Raw genomic sequence first — 15,090 nt, 5'->3', positions numbered from 1 at the left:
ATGCACGGCTGACATCATCCGTAGTTTTGGCTGCTATTGGGCTACGAGGATGAATGATGTCATTCTACTCTTTCTGTCGTAGTCGGGGATTGTCTGAAGGCGCCTTCTCTCATCAGGGCATCTCCATTCTCAGAGTTGTCATTTCAGGTATTAGTTGGATTTGGTGGGTGTTCTGCATTATTCTTCTTAAATTCGTGGTAGACGATACTCGTCGTATTCGTGTTGGTTTTCTCTACGGCAATGAGAACTCCCTCTAGTAGGTACAGACGTCGAGTTGATTTTCTTTCCCCCGATGGAGCGTCTTGTTTGGCTTGAAGGTGGTGGTGATGCCATTTTGTCCTTTCCTCTGTTGTTGGAGAGGGTCCTTTGGTAGCTGCTGTAAACCTTGCAGCTCTGATTAACACCAAGCTTTCTTGGATATCTTCTCTTCAAGTTCTAAATCTAAACTTCCCTCAGATATCGAATCTTTTTATTAAATTAACACAACTTCATGCTATGCGGAACGCTAAATGGGTTGCATACACTTTCAGCAGAGTTTTCCAAATCCCGTTCATACACTTTCTTTACCTCCTTCGCCCTACCAACGTTCATGGTGGTCCGAAACCTTGAATGCCTTCAGAATGTTGTGAAATCTTTCTCCTCATTATCCGTAGCCTGAACGGCCTGAGCAGACGTGTTCCGAATAATAGGCCTTGAGCGTAGCCACGGATAATGGGAAGCGCTCACAGCATTAGAAGGAATTCAATACCAGACACCACTATGAACGTCGAAGGGCGTGGAAGAAGGAGGTAAAGAAGAGTGTATGAATGGGATTTGAAAAATCTGCTAATATCTTGTTTATTAAAGTTCCGATGCTTTTATGAGAGACAATGACAGTAATAAGATGTGACATCTGAGGTTGTTAGAGCGCAAGAAGATGCATCAAGTTGGTGTATCAACTTTGTTACCTTCAGCACAACTACTAGACCCTCGAGAAAGGAAAATGGCATCCTCTGCTCAAGCAATGCAGCTCTACAATCAACTCTAATTTACTGTGAGAAAGGAAGAGGTAGACACAGGCCTTGGTTGGGGTTTGTCTTCTACAGCACAACATTCAGGGAGGGTCCTCCTCTTACAGAGAACACATTATAATTCACAATTGGCTGGGGTAGAGATGGTCTCACCTTTCCCCTCCTCTCAAGTAGTGTTTTCCAAAAACCAGGACCCCCTTTTCAAAGGGGGCCACAGAGAAAGATGGCTTTATTTGCCGCCACTCTTCAGTGCCCCCCAAGAGGCACTGCTCCAAATGAAGAGTGACCCTTGACCCGTCAAATCTGAACAAACATTTTTGCATCAGATGCATACACAGAATATACTATTCATGGGAGCTCAGGAAGGAAGGATTCTCACTGGTGGTGTGGAAGGTTAAGTTTGGGTTTGTATGAATTAATTATTCCGCTTTGTTTGTTGTGATGTTTTTGTTTTTGTTTGATTTTTTTGGTCTCCCTATTAAGTTTCTTTGTGTACATGTTGATTGTATGAATGTGTTGTTGGTGTACAATTATTTAATTAATCATAACTGTTATTTTTTTTACTTGGAGTCTTACCGTTTGAAGAGCTTTGGTACGAAACATTAAAGAAAACATTCGCTGGAGCGAGAAAAAACAAAATAGGAGGAGCTCCCCTTCGCCTGAACCGTTGGAGCCTCCAGATAAAAATTGGTGGGCTCTTGCCTCCATTGGAAGCCTCAAGTACTGTACATGTATAGAACAGTTTGTAAGGAAAAGAGGAATCACCCAAGAGAGAAAAAAGAGTGGGCAGAAGTTTGAGCGAATGAAGAAAGTGAAAAGGTTACTGAGAAGTGAAGTGTTGACAGTGAAAAACTTTGGAAGAAAAAATATAACACTATATTTCCTGATTTATTGTCCGCGAGGTTTAAAAGGTTCTTTTGGGGGTCGTGTTAGTATTAAGTCAGGCTACGTTAGGTATACGAGTGAGTAGGAAATGTTAGATTAAGTACTAAGAGACGATAATTGTAAACTGTATTAAAATGTAAATGAAATGAGGATAAGGTTCCGTTTGAAGGTCTTTGACCACTGTGGTGGTTCAAGAAAGTCAGTTTCAACAGCCTCAAAACTGTTCCCATCATACTGCTTTTGGTGTGTCCAACAAAGCCTAGAGCTGTAGATGGTGGCTAATCTGGGAGACACCAAGGCAATTCTGAAGTAACACAGTGGTAGGTGGCAGACTCAGTCAAGGTTCATAACAGGAACAAGTCTCACCTTCCATCAGCAGACTTTCACAGGCTGAGACTCTGTTGGGATACTCTTTGCGACCAGCTGGTCTACTTTCTAAAACTACTCAGACCAGAATAAGGAAGGACTTAATAGATTCTCTGCAGCTGCTTTCCCAGGCGACATGAAATGAAGTCTGGGCCCTGTGCAATTTGGGTCCATGATGGATCTAATCCTGAATTGTGACTGTAGGATTTAAAGAACTGTGATCGCCCTCATCGGAGACTGGGAAGAGACACTGTCCGGCTGGACCTGGAAAGGGGTCTCTGGCAATGATCTGTGTGACTGTTCGTATGAGTGACAGCCACCCAGGGACGCCTCCTTGACAGGTTGGGAGGCCACTGGGAGAGATTGTCAGTTAGAGGGCATCATACCAGCTTCCTGGGGCTACAGGCATCTTTCAGTCTCAGAAAATGAAATCTCTAAAAGGGTTTGTTGCTCCAAGATAATATGGTGCAATGTCTTTCTATAGAGAAGTTAGGCTCATGCTGAGTTTCTCTCAGAGTCAGTAAATGCTAACGTTCTTCACAATCGGTGGACGGTTTGCCATCTGAACCATCGACTTACTTCCAGTGTGTGTGTCTCTGAACCGCAGACTCTCAAGCAACATGAGATGCATTCCTGCAAGACTGGAACAAATGGCGGACGATTACACCTTTTTTCCTTCATTGTGCAGATTCAGCTTTAGACAATCTACAGTGACCCCTCGTTTTATACTTGGGAGATAGGTTCAGACCACGACGCGATAACTGAAATTTCCGCGGACAGCATATTTTATTTAATTATTTAGCGTGTATTTGGACAAAAACCACCTCCTGTACTCTATTATCTTGGGGACAACTGTTAACAGCATGAATTTCGTATGAGTTACAGTACCATATAACGGGGCTAAATTACTGCGGTAAAAGTGGCTATGGTAGCATGACGTGATGGCAAGCTTTAAATTGTAAAAATTCAGTATACATACAGTAATAATATATATAGTAATACAATATAATTATCATGTTCCTGTATATATTACATGCAATACAGTACCAGTAACATAAGATTAGAAAAAAATAAAGATTGTTACTGTGCTCACCACAAAAGTTGAAGTAAAACGAATGAAGATGCGATGAATTTGCTGCACAGTAAAATTATGGCGATGAAGGTGATGGCTTTCCTGCGTGATCCCAGCTGAGGGTTGCACACGTCTCTTCAGACAGTGGTGCCATTTCTGGGGCACCTCTGCCACTTCTATGATTTCCGGTAGTAACGTGTGGCAACAGCAGGAACTGGAATATCTTTGCAGGCTACCAAAAACACTGTGGTTGGCAGCTGCTGCTGCTTCTTTACCGGTCGAAGAGCATTTTGTAGGGGCCATGACGTCATCAGCCACGTTGCAGAATTGGTGAACCCATATCGATCGTCCATTCCCTGCGACGCTCTTGCAGTTCATAGCCGGGTTGCAGAGCCGGCGAGCGATCAAAGTCAAGCAGTTTGGGAACCTTCTGTTTCTTGTATGCTTCTTCTTCTTCTTCGCTCACTCCAACCGTCAACTCTTGGTCGTCAGTTACTTTGACTGGGGTAACAGTCTAGAAGTTTGTCAATGCCGATGATGCGTCTGCAAAGCCATACTCAGGATGGCAACCAGCTGCACAACTTTCACCTTTTTGCCGGCGTTGGATTTCGGCAGGCGTAAATCGCTTTGTGTCGTAACCTTTCGAACACAACTTCTTTCAGCTAGCGTTAGGTGGCAGGCTTCATTCTTCCAATGCCTTGTGGATTGGGCACTGGGTGTGGCCACTGCTGCGGCCGGCCTTCAAGTTGAAATAAATCGTCTTCTTGGCGGCATCACCAGAAACAACCACGTTCGCCAGGGCATTCCTCGGTATAGGCCTTGAATCCCTGATAACTCCCGGTCCATTGGCTGAATAGTGACGTCGTGTTGGGTGGCGGGAACTCAACCTGAGCCCCGCCTCGACGATCAATGCTTATAGCCGCAACGTATCGTGAAGGACTTTGAATGACACGCCTTTTCGCTGGATACACACCACTTGCGGATCACTTCGTGGAAACGATCGAGTCAGCATAACCGTTATCCAGACCTTTGGATGCTGCATCAATGTCGACGGTGTTTTTGTTTTAAGCCCATAGGTTTCTGGAGCTTGCAAATAGGTCGGCTTTAATAAAATCGCACACGATCGCCTTCTTTAAAGCCGAGGCTTTGCTTCCTCTTTAACAGGAAGGTTCGAGGCATTCTTTTCCGTCAAACCACGTCACCGTCCATATTAACATGTTTGGGCTGATATCACACAAGAATAACAGCCTTCATGAAGGTTTCATTGACGATATGTTTCAACGGCGACCGTGTCAGCGAAGCAGCCTTGTCAGCTGGAAGCACTTTTTGAAGCCCGTGAACACGAAACTTTGCAAACCACCCTTGCTAGCAGAATCTTGCAGTTTCTTACGTGGTGAACGACTGGGCGTCCTGGTTGCGGATCTTCGATCTTCTTCATCTTCTGCTTCTTCGCCCATCGCCTGTAGTCCTCTGTGGTTCCTTAGGCAGGTCTACTTTGGAGCTCTAGCCTTTGTTTGGATAATGTTCGCATCAAGGCTCTCTTCTTTCCGGCGATCGGCTATCCATACGGCCAGAGCAGCTTCAGTACGGACGATCATTTGTTCTGACACAACCACTCCCTTGTAACATTAAAGGTGCTGGCAGCTGTCTTCTAATCTTAACTGTCCTTGTGGATGTAGCGAATGGTGGATTAATTCACGCCAAAATGTGAACTACAGCATAGACTTTCTCCTTCCTTCAACATACTCGAAGTTGTGCTTTCAGCGATAAGTCATCATTCTTCAATGGCATTTAGGCTCAGTACCAGCCTTGGAAAAGCAGCACGCTTGGAAGCTCGTGCAGGGGTGAAAAGTGGAGCAAAGATTTAAACAAAACCTGAAAAATCACCTGGCGTATAAAGTAAACCGTTTGAAAGCGACGAAGTGGCGCGAAGAGAAGACAGGAGATGCTGCGGGTTGCAGGCATCAGTCCTGGCGCAATCACAGGCCGATTAGAAATCGGGAAGCTGTATTTGTGCGTCTCCTCCATACATAATCACAGCCGTGTTACAGCGGCTTGGTACGAGATGATGCGCTTTGTGTTTTCCCAACGATGGAGCACGCGTACTATGAAGCATCACTTTCTAGGTAGTTTTTTGTCATAGGAGTTTTGCTATTTTGCGCTTGTTTTCGACGATTTCTTAAGACTAGGAAATACTATTTACTATTAATATTTTAATGAGTTGTAAATTTTGGTGTTCATATACTAACGATTTTCTAAAATTTTCCAGAAAATCCATGATATATTTCCATTATGCTCTGTTAAAATCTCCGCAAGATTTGTGAATTTGCGATGTCGAATATGATGCGAGAGTCACGTCTGCTTTCAACAGAAAGCGCTTGCCTAAGTAACCACAGGTTGGTCAAACAGTAGTGGTTCATTATTTCTCCACAACAGGCAAAGAACAGATTATTTCTGTCATTTATTCTACCCACAGGCAGGAAGGAAGTGATCTCAACATCCTCCTTTCAAGCCGCAGCCGTCACAGAGAATTTAAAATCTAATTCTAAATGGTGCCACTAACACTGCTAAGTACCTGTGCAATACAGACTTCATCTGTCAACTATAAGTCCATACAGGAAATACGGTTTGGTGCCCCATGAGAACCCAGTTGAAGTCTGTGGAACTTTCAGTTTACATTTCATTATCTTTTGAAAGGGTAAGTGTCTTCCCTATTTCAACGATGGTGGCAGACAGGCAGTAGTGGCAGAGCACTTATGGTTTTGAATTGATTCTAATAAAAGTGACTGGTTCCTTTCAGTCTTCTACACTGCAAGAGTTGGCTCCCTGCAGAACCATCACCTGGTCCCTGAATGGGGTTCCTGACTCAGTCATCGCTGATTCCTGTGCTCCAAAAGGCAGCCTTCTTCTTGGTGCGCATCAGGACAACATATACACACACCTAGTGTTATCTGCTGCATCCCTGGCCTGTCATTCCTGGCCAGAATAGGGGACCTCTCAGGGCAATCCCCTTTTCTGTGAAAGACTCGGTGTTTAGTAAACAATATCGCTGCCCGGTTCAAGCACTCACAAGGTTTACCTGGGCCGTCGACAAAATCCCCGATACTGCAGTCCTATTTTCCTACATAGCAGAACAAACCACTCTCTACGTGGGAACAGAATCATTTAGTGGCCCTCATAAAAGCTGACCCTTGCCCTCTCCTAAGCATGACATCCAGAAAGGTGAGTCAATCCGGACAGTATTCTTGAACTGTTGAAAGGCTAAAATCCTGCAGCAGACCCTACAATTAGGTAAGCACCTTGAACAACAAGAGAGCAGCACAATCACGTATTGGTTTCATATCTTGTTCCCTGGTCTTTATTGCCAAATAGCGGGTATCCAGACAGAAAATGGTTAATAACACAGACTCCCTCGGATTAAAAATTAATCTGGGATGCTGCCATTTGGCCCATTATAGCCGATTCACTTAAGGTAGATTCTTGGGCCTAAGAGACGTTTGTTTGGCGGCCTCTGATTGGCTGGTACCGGGAGGTCTGCAGCTCGCTCACTGTTTCATTTCAACGTTTGTAGTTCAGAAAACTTGCAATATGTTTATATTTCTTCATTTATCTCATGTTTTACACAAGATAGGAAAGTTCTGATCATACCATAGGATTCGTTATTAATTGTACAACTAAATCGTGATTTTCTGAAATCAGTAAGATAAAACACAAAGGAATTACAACGAGGAAAAGTGAAGAGAGAAGCATTCATTCTTTATACTGTTTTTACATATCGTCGATTTTGCATCATTGATGCGATCAAGATAAAATAAAGCTTGTGTTTTCATACAATAAATTCACCCTGAATACACTGGTGCTTTCAGATTTTAGATGCGTGTGATATGTGAAGAGAAAATGAAGAATATGTCTTATTATGTTGCATCTGTTCTTTACTCAGTTTGGCAGTAGTGCCGAGAGACGGTGATCTGCAAACAGCGAGAGCTTTGAGGTGCCGTTGACAGTTGCCAGTTAATGATATAAGTTAGCAGTTTTGACGAGTATTTACCGTGTGTGTAATATTACATTTCTGCATAAATGCATAAATTACATTATGACTGTCAAACTTTTTCCACTCCAATATCATGTATGTTGTTATGTCTGGCCATTTCTGATAAGAAAAATCAATAATCATATGGATACATCTGGTTGTGTTGGCTTCAATTTAGTCTAGATGAGAAATTTGCATCCTGTAGGCTACATGATAAATAACAGGCTAAATAATTATGAGTTCATTATTATGGCCGCTTGCTTCTCTGGTCAATAACACGAAAAGCTGATGGTTTTTATATGTTCATTCAATGAACAGTACATCTTTATTTCTTAACCATGAAATCTATTGGCGATGTAACGAATATAAAATTCTGTCTTTTTCAGAATTTGTTTGAGTTGCTCTTACACCAGAACGTTTATTCCTCTATATAAATGTTATACAGTATTTGATAATTGTGCAGGCCTGTTATATATCATGTAGCCTACAGTATGCAAATTTCTCACCTAGCCTAAATTGAAACGCACATCAGATGCATCCATATGATTATTCATTTTTTCTTATCAGATATGTCCAGGCGTGGACATGATTATATGATATTGGGTGAAAAGAAGTTCATTCATAATAGGAATTCTATTTTTATTTTACAGAAAAATGTAGTGAGCATAATACGGTAAATACTGTCAAGAAAAATTAACTATATTGCTAACTTTGGCAACTGTCAGCGGCGCCTCAACACAGAATCACCGTCTCTGGTTTCTACTGCCAAACTGAGTCGAAACGGATGCAACATATCGACTTATAATCTTCATTTCTCTTCACCTCTTACGCATCTAAAATCTGAAAGCACCAGCGTATTCGAATTAATTTGTTGTATGAAAACACTAGTTTTATTTTATCTTGATCGCATCAATGATGCAAAATCCGACGATATGTAAAAACGGGTATAAAGAATGAAATGCCTCTCTCTTCACTTCTACTCGTTGTAATTCCTTTGTGTTTTATCTTACTGATTTCAGGAAATCATGATTTAGTTGTACAATTAATACCGAGATTCTATGATATGATCAGAACTTTCCTATCTTTGTGTAAACAATGAGATAAATAAGAAATATACAGAATATTTCAAGGTTTTCTGAGCTACAGCGTTAAAATGCAACAGTGATGACTACATACCTCCAGTACCAGCCAATCAGAGCCGTAAACAAGCGTCGTAGGCCCAAAATCTCCACCTTAAAGTGAATGGAGCTATAGTAGCCAAGCATTTTTGTCACCTGTCCAATTTCTTTAGTGGCTCCTTTGAGGATGAACAGCGACTACGCTATCAAAAAACAGCTCTTGATACTTTTGTGCTTGCTGTGGTCCTCAAACCCACCCACTTTCCCAGACGAAAAGGCATGGGACTGGGGTGAACATTTCTCTCGCACAGACCTGGCGTGCAATGAAGATGGCGTCGACTATTGTCACATCTGTGCAAGTATGACGTACAGTACAGCCTAGGTAACCACTGTAGGACAGTGTGGTGGTCGTAGAAACTGGAAGAGACTTTGTGTTTTGAAACCATTGTGTGTTTGTTTTGTATTTAATTTTTAGTCTTAGAGTATGATTTGACTAATATTTGTTTTTCTTTTCTCTTTACGTGGTTCACTTGAGCGCGAGTGTCAAGATAGGATCCGCTCCCCTCCACCTTCAATAGGTTCATTTATGTTGGCATCGTACGATGAAGACGAGGACGCTGACAGGTGCCATCTCTGTGCAGTGGTGGAGACTGAAGTTGAAGACCCAGTGCAACACACTGTGTGTCATTACTGAATCCGGGGCTTGAGGTTGGCGGAGACTTCTTCAGGGGCACTGCCAGCGAACGACCTGCCTCCTATCTCCCTCCTCAGTTCGCCAGTTAAGACTGGGTGTGTTTGGCCGAGTGTGGCACAAGGAAGGAAGACAGATGAACTTTAGGCAAAGGCTGAGTAATAGGGGCAGTGATCCCCTCAATTTAGATTGTACGTAATATTTTGACTGTTGGTAGTATTAAGTTAGGCTAAGTTAGGTATAGGAAGAATGTTTTGATAAGTATTGAAAGACGATACAGCAATCAATAAACCGTAGCAAATAAAGTATAAATAAAATTGGGATAAGGTTCTGTTTGAAGATCTTCAGACCACTGCAATATTATTAAGGGTAAAATAGGTTGAAAAGAAAGACAGAGTTTCATTGTGACCCCAAATCCGTTCCTGCACCAATCGTGTACTAACAGCACAAGACAGAGGCCGCCTCTCTGAGTCCTTTATGAGATTCTATCCACTGTGCCAACAAGCTCTATCCTGGCCGAGACCAACTCTAAGGAATTCTTTGCAACAGGTTGGTCTTGTAGGAGCCATGAGAGGACCAGGAAGTGTAACTTCTTTGAGACTCACAGCAGCTACTAAAGAGGCTTTTCCTCCGTCAAAACCTGTTTTCTACTTCATACATTCAAGGAGGAGTTCCTCAGAGTCACTGGTAGTGCACGACATTGCTAATAGCAGCATAGAAGGCATTCAAGAGCCAGTCAAGTGTTAATTATGCGTAGATGACCTCAGCCCTGTAACATCTAAATATGACTCTTCTGATGCAATGCCAACTTCTGAAAATTCTACGAATGCCGTACAAGAGCAGGCAGATGACAACGGCTTCAGATTTCCTGCTTCTAATATTTTGAAAGTGGTTTCCAGCTATAACTGGGGTGCAGATAGAAAGCCTTTCCTTAAACTCTATTATGACTCTACGTAGGTCAGATCTTGATTACGGTTGCCAAATATATTCCTTGGCATGTGAAACTAAAATGAATTCTAACTTAGTGTATTATAGATAAATTTAATGAGCTTAGTTCACTAAACCCCTACAAGTGGGAATTTTAGAAGAGAGTTGAGGATAAATCATTAACTGAAGAAAAAATAGAACTTTTATGGATGACCCCAGGACTCCAAAGGATCTTTCTGATGAGGAAATGAAAGCCAGATTTGTAGATCGCCAATCAGATACATCAAAATATCATATTAAAATAATCACTGATGTTTCTAAATCTACTAATGGCAATATCTGTAGTCGTCTTACCGCTAAAATGCAAGCTGGTATTTTGCCTGGCCTCTGAAGTCTATGGTAATTCAGTTTTATTTGGGTGCCAGCTCACGTTGGCATTGCTGGAAAATGCTGTCCAGCTACAGAAGTGCCTCACGCTGACATGAAACCCATATCGTCAGTAATGTCGTGAAAAATATGTAGGAGGAGGGCCTCTCCCTCACTCTGAATAATAGAATATAAAAGATTCAGGCAAATATCAGCCTTGACCTTCGTAACAACATAATCAGAGGCTATAGAGGCATCTTTCTCTTCCTCAGAATTAATACACATTCTTGAATCACAGATTTTTATTGGAGAAAATAACCTACCTGTGTGTGTCCATTGCGGTCCTGGTCTGACAGTGGACGCCAGTAGTGGTTTTAGTTTTAACATCGTAAGAGCCGCAGACATCACCTGCAAGGCAAAAGCAACTGTGAGGTTTTGGACAGAATGCAATGTTTAAATTTAAATGAAGTTTTAAGATACAAATTTATTGCAATTTATATAACTTTTCTAAATTTATATCATTTCCACCAATTGTGTGTTGTGACTTTTAAAAAGTACAAATTGATAAAATACATATCGATGCTCTGTTTGAAATCATTAAGCATTTTTTAATATTGCATCGTGAAACCTCTTGTAAAAGTATCTGTTGTGTGTGTGTTCAAGTATAAATGTATATATTTTGTTTCAAAATCATGTTCATTCATCAAAGCACTGGACCAGCCTCATTGGTCCCAGTGCTGGGTCTTTCTAGCCAGAAACCTCATACTCCATTTCATTCCACAGGATAGGTTGGATGCCGCAGATTTCAAAAGTGTGGAGAGATGGCAACGGTTAACCCATGAACCTATCCTGCCCGAGTGATCTTCTAGCGTCACTGGAATCACTGAGAGACTGTGGAGTCCTGTGCTTTTCAATTCATTGCCATTACTGGATATAAACTGGGCTACACAAAGCATAAATTTCCTGTGACTATTCTTGCGATTCTGACAAGGATATATTTTATCTTAATACAACACCCACTCTCAAGAGTGGCCGAGGTTATCCTGGGAATGAATGAATGGTGCAGTAAGCAGATAGGAATCATGACTTGCCAAGGGGTTCAAAGACCCACTCCCTGGCCAGGTAGGGCATAGTATCTGAGCTTAGGTTGGGTTAAGGTAGGTCAGATTGAGTTGCGGTCATTCTGAAATATAACTACAACTATGGGGTAGCCAGGCCAGACACATGGCCTTTCAGGTATACACTGGCTCTGAATTTTTAAAACATAAAGACAAATAGCCTGAATTATAGTATGATTTATATATTAAGGATATGAATGACTTAGGCTTCGACATAAGTATAAGGTAATATTAATAGTAAGAGTGTGTGAGCCAGTGCACTTTGGCCTAGTTACCAACTGTAATGAGCTTTGCACAAACACCCCTCCAAAGCTCCAGACCTCCCCAGGTAACACCTCACGTCCGAAACAGATCAATGGAACTAATTCCCTGTTCTGACATGTCGTTTTAGGGCACAGGCTACGACCCGACCAAGATAACCTTAACCTAACCTTTCCAAGACTGTCGTACTCTGAACTAGCCTGAAATTACCTTCCAAACCTGACAATACCGTGCCCTGACCTGCCCAGAGAGAGAGAGAGAGAGAGACTGGCCAAGGCTACCCATCTATGCAGTGGGTTCAATCACCAACGCCTACCCTACCATGCTAACTAGCCTAGAACAGCACCCCCAAAGGTCCTCCTGCCGCAAGCATTCAATACCATACGAGGGTAATGAAGTGATGGCCTGCCTTAACCACATTTAATGAAGTTTGGATGAATAGTATGGTGTAAAATTGGTAAATAATAAAAAAGCCGCATGAAATCCTTCCATAAAATATAATGAAATATTTAGCTGTAAATATATAGAAAATCTGCGGGTCATATCACCGTCAGAACCACTCCGTTACTTACATTTAACCTCCTCACGCCGTTATATCATATTAATCCTCTTTTGAAGCACAAATAAGTATATTCAAGTATAATCAAATTACACTGTAAGCTTAAATAGCTTTTTTATCAGTATTTACGGAGAAATAAGACGACACCAGACACCGTCTTCTCCTCATTCACAGAGAGATGTAAACAAACCGACGTCGATCTTGGCTTTTCGCGCCTTAAAGAAGACATGGCGGCGTTGGCACTTCTTTTCCTGTATTGTTTTCTCAGGATTTCGTAAATCAACTTTTAATTCTGGTATATTTAAATAAAACATATTATTTTACCATTTGAAAATATTATTAAATACATTAATTAATAATTATATACCAAATTAAGCAAAATTAATGCTTTGAGATACAATATAATGATTACTTCTGCCAAAATTTACATGATTGTCTTTCGTTCATTTACGTAAAATTTCAACAATTCTACTTTTTTAATATTTTATAACAAACATTATATTATGTTGTTTTAACATTTTAGTAATATATAGCTGTTGTGTTAATCGATTCATACGGAAACAAGCAAAAATCATTCGGTCTCACGGTGATCACGACAATTCAAATGCGCACTTTGGGGTCTTGAAAACATTTGACATATATATGACATTATTTTGCGATATCACACTTCCAAAATCAGCATTTTATATATAAAAAATAATATATTACTTTAAATAATATCATTTATGTATATCTTACACCAAAAGGAAACTAAATTATAAGATTCGGATTTACTAATATTGTTTTCTATCGAAAGCTTCTTCATCTTCTTCTTCTTAATTCTCCAACAATATATCCCTAATAAATAATGAAAATTGCATTAATTGCATGCAGGTTATTCGTAATTTGAATTTATTCGTGACTTTAACGTAATATATATATATATATATATATATATATATATATATATATATATATATATATATATATATATATATATATATATATATATATATATATATATATTTGCTTTGTTTTGCTCAGTCACGAGAGGCTGAATTAGGGTCTTATGGTACCTCGCCTACATCAATTTGTATAGTTTTTGTTGGATATTGTATAAATTATAGGAATAGGTTAATGGTTCTCTTATTTTCTCTCTCTCACTGTGGTATGTGAGGTAAATTCTTTCCTCTGCCTAATTCTTTCCCGTCGACCTCATGAGCGAAAGTTAGCTGGGCGAATGACGGTATAGTGGCTGCGTTTTGTTATTGAATGTGTTTCTACCTCCCTAAATATTTCGGCTTTTCGGGGAGTGTCTAAAATTTATCAAGGTATTGTTTGTAATAAATATATTTTTGCCGTTTTGTTTATTAGTATTTTTAATCCCTCTCTTGTGCTACTGTGGCCCTGATCATTCAGGTGTGAAAGAACCTGATTGTGGCTTTTTTCCATATTAATTATTGTGACGGTCGAAGGAGCCGATTGTCGTTGGATTTTTGGGGATGGGTTTGATGTCAGTGGTCCCAAGAGTACTTCTGAACGATCCTCTTGAAATCCCTTCGTGTAAAAATGGGGAAAATGGCTCATATAGGGAGTTTAAAGTTTACTGTAGGATTGAAGGGACTTGTTCACAAGTCTGGAAAGGATTCTATTGAAAGTTTCCTTTGGAAAGCAGTTACCAGTAGAGTTAAGTTTGAAATGGGGAAAGCAGAATCTATAAAAGTTTGACCCAAGACCAGTAAACGACCTTTATCTAAAAATAGTAGTATTGAAATGGTCAATTTCTTTGAAAATCAAAATATCTAAAAAGGCCAGTTTAGAATCCTGTTCGTTCTCCAAGGATTACGATTAGGAAAGATCTTTTATTGATTTTTAATGATGAATGTTTTAACGTAATTCATCTTTAGCCGTTCAGTGCTATATTAACTTGATTTCCAATAGAATTCCCCGATGATGTGATTACGAATCATAAGATATGAAAACCTAACCACGCGGCAAAACCTCAAAATGGAGTAGAAATTAAGTCTTTTGGAGAGAGAGTGAGAAAGATATTAAGTCACTTTAAAATATGGCCGACGCATTACTGATAACTGCCCACTTGTTCGAATGTTAATACATACAAAGCTACCTGACCTGATATGCAAATTAGGATGTTAGAATGTTCATGAGTCTGTTTAAATGTCAAAGAGGAACAAACTGACATTATCACTTATAGCTGTGAAGAGTAGGTGTATACATATAGGGCTATGTTGATATAATATATGTTGATATATGTTGGATATGTGGCGATATATAACATATATGCTGTTGTGTTGAGTATAAGATAGACCCTTTTTTCGTCCTAAAATTTAAGGACTACTAAAATAGACCCTTTTTTCGTCCTAAGTTTTTGGACCTAAATTTTAGGACATAGGCCTAAATTTAAGGACATAGGCCTAAATTTATGTCCTTAATTAGCCCCTTTTTAATGCCTTAAAATACCTAAAATAGACCCAGTTTTCCTCAAATTTCGGACCTAAATTTAAGGACTAAATTTTAGGACATAGGCATAAATTAGGTCCTTAAACAGCCGCCCTTTAAGGCCTTAAAATACTTAAAATAAACTTTTTCCGTCACAAAGTGATTCGTGGATGTCTGACCTAAATTTTAGGGGGCCATCGTGACCTCCCCTGTCCCTTAAAATCCCTTAAAAGGTTAATTAAAGATCG

The sequence above is a fragment of the Macrobrachium rosenbergii genome, unplaced genomic scaffold, assembly GCF_040412425.1.
Source record: "Macrobrachium rosenbergii isolate ZJJX-2024 unplaced genomic scaffold, ASM4041242v1 60, whole genome shotgun sequence".
Taxonomy (NCBI): domain Eukaryota; kingdom Metazoa; phylum Arthropoda; class Malacostraca; order Decapoda; family Palaemonidae; genus Macrobrachium; species Macrobrachium rosenbergii.
Note: the sequence above shows the minus strand (reverse complement) of the source record.